We start from the raw sequence: 2,679 nt of genomic DNA, 5'->3' as shown, positions 1-2,679 counted from the left end.
CTTAAATTAAGTACAGTACTTGCCAGCATTCAAAGCTAAAAGATTAATTAATTAAATTATAAATTAATTATTTTAGTATTTTTAAGTAAATTACTATATTTAGTAATACCGGGATATTTTGTCAATACCATACCGAGGTATCATTATATTTAATACCTCACAGCCCTACTATCCAGTTAATAGTAGAATTTTTATAAGAGTCAGTTAGTTTGTGCTTAAATAAATGTTAATGAACCATTGTGTTTATAGGATGAAGAGAAGAATGTTCAGTTTACTATACTTAATGACAGATCACAGGGAGGAGGTAGTATCACTGATGGCTCAGTAGAATTAATGGTATTTTATTCATAATAATTATTGAGTTTAAATGATTGTTTTTAAAATTATTTTTAGGTTCACATGCACTTAGTTGTAGGAGATGGTGCTGTTGGACCATTAAATGAGACAGGAATGAGTGGTGATGGTTTAATTATTCGTGGAAAGCACCTACTGTTGCTTGATAATGTGGATAACTCAGCACATACTCAGAGAATGATGGCAGAAGAACTATTAATGATACCAGAACTGTCTTACTTGTAATGTTGGAATAAAACTTGAAGACTATAATCTCAATTAAGGTATATCATTGCTGCTACTGGCTCTATTGTATATAATTTGTATTATTTTAGTATAGTGGACTCTCTGCTTCTCTTCCTGATAATGTTCATGTATTAACTCTTGAATATTTGGATCAGTCAACAATTCTTCGTTTAGATCATCACTTTGAGTCCAATGATCCTGGGAAATGGTCAACTACTATTGATGTTAAACTAAGAGTTGGTTGTAGTTTCTTACATGTACAGTATGCTAGAGCCTGGGTTCCCAAAGGATTAGGGTATGGTGCTCAGCTTCTTGTGAGTGAATTTTTGCTCAAAAATTTGACATATCTCATAATGGTATTTTGTCAAATTTCATCAAACATGGCAATTGTAGAATTCTTATTTGACACATGTTTTTATGTTGCGTAGAAAGTTTGAGCTCATTTAAATCAAAATTATAGTGTTGTTGTAGTTCCTTGGTACTAGAACTAAATCAATTCTAGTACTGCCTTTTTTTTCATAGTTCTAGTTCCAAGAACTAGAACTAGTACTATTTTTACAACCAATGTAAGAACTAGAACTAAACTAGAACTAGCTTATACAAGACTTGTAGTACTAGAACTAAACTGGAACTAAACTTTGCCAGAGTCTCAGTACTAGAACTAAACTGGTGGTACTAGAACTAGTTTGGAACTAGAATTGTAGAACAATATTACTTGACAAAGAAGGTACTAATTTGTCAGTGAAATATTTTAGTACATAACAAAGACTGAATAACAAATAATGTATGAATTTGTTACTTAGACATAGATTATAATGCATAAGTATATCAATAGACTTTTGAATACTTGTTCAGTTTAAAGCTAAGCAGTTAAAGCATGACAGCAGAAGCAAAAAGAAGCAGTATTTAGAAATTATTTCCAATTAGAACTAAGCTTTTTAAACTCTATTGCCAGAACAAGTACAAGAACTATAACTTAGCTCTAGAACTAGAACAATAGCTAAAATTTATTTAAATCTAGTTCTAGAACTAACTTTATCAAACTATAGTTCCAGAACTAGTACTAGAACTAAACTTTATCAAACTCTAGTTCCAGAACTAGTACTAGAACTAAACTTTATCAAAGTCTAGTTCCGGAACTAGTACTAGAACTAAATTTTATCAAACTCTAGTTCTAGAACTAGTACTAGAACTATATAAAATTATGGTACTACAACAACACTGCAAAATTAGATTTAATTTTTTAAATAATTCAAAATTATACTGAAGTCCCTGCACTAGAGTATTGGGTCGTTGGCCAAATTTCGACAAAAATTATGAGAAAAGAATTATTCACTTTTATAATTTTGTCTGATGCCTATACATGTTCTTATGTTGTGTAGCAAGTTTGAGCTGATTGCAATCAAAATTGGATTTTTTAAATGAATTTTTATGGTTGTCCCAAATGCTATGTACTGTTTGTAGTGCTTGTCAGCTCATGAAGCATGCTCACTTGCATGCTTTTTGGGAAACCCAGGTTAGAGCAAATACTCTATAGCTGGAAATATTGCTATAATTTAATTTTGCTGTTTGCTGTTACATCATAAAAATGCACCAAAGCATTATCAGTAATGGGTGTGTCAACTATCAACAGTTCACACCTACACCAGCAAAATTAAATTCTGCATGCATTAAAATTTGCTCTATTAGTGTAAAATTGCCAAATACGATTCCCGCGAATTTTTCCAGCTATAATGGTGATCTGATAATTTTTGTAGGACTTATTTATTGCATTCACAATCAAAGATGTAACTGAATTAGCATTAGGAGGAAATGTAGCTTTATCTGATATTAAAAAACTACAGTGGCAGACATCAACTGATGAAACAGGTATCTTGTAATAGTTGATGCTATAATTTTACTCATTTCTCCAGTTCCTGGTCCTTTTAATCCCCCTCCTGTGACTGGTCCTAATTTTATTGTATCACTCTCTCCAATGATGATTCGTACATTCAACATTACCATTGAGCCAAAGATTAACTGAATGTTTTTATAATGTGTTTTGATTTCAAATTGAATCCATTTGCTTCTTTTGGCCTTTTTATATATATTACATGTATC

The 2,679-nt window shown here is 31.2% G+C and overlaps 1 long non-coding RNA gene across 2 annotated transcripts; it reads left to right on the top strand.

Annotated features, from left to right (window-relative positions):
* Positions 1-165: 165 nt before the first annotated feature.
* On the top strand, positions 166-2,673 carry LOC109589822 (uncharacterized). Of its 2 annotated transcripts, none has more exons than XR_002188954.1 (6): positions 166-199; positions 250-336; positions 394-617; positions 669-815; positions 2,337-2,448; positions 2,493-2,673. It is a non-coding gene; the product is annotated as an uncharacterized LOC109589822 (long non-coding RNA). The 2 variants fall into 2 exon arrangements; XR_002188953.1 differs by having other exon boundaries at positions 166-203.
* Positions 2,674-2,679: the final 6 nt, after the last annotated feature.

The sequence above is a fragment of the Amphimedon queenslandica genome, unplaced genomic scaffold (assembly GCF_000090795.2).
Source record: "Amphimedon queenslandica unplaced genomic scaffold, v1.1 AMPQUscaffold_10839, whole genome shotgun sequence".
NCBI classification, from domain to species: domain Eukaryota; kingdom Metazoa; phylum Porifera; class Demospongiae; order Haplosclerida; family Niphatidae; genus Amphimedon; species Amphimedon queenslandica.
Note: the sequence above shows the minus strand (reverse complement) of the source record. Positions and strands in the feature narration are given on the sequence as shown.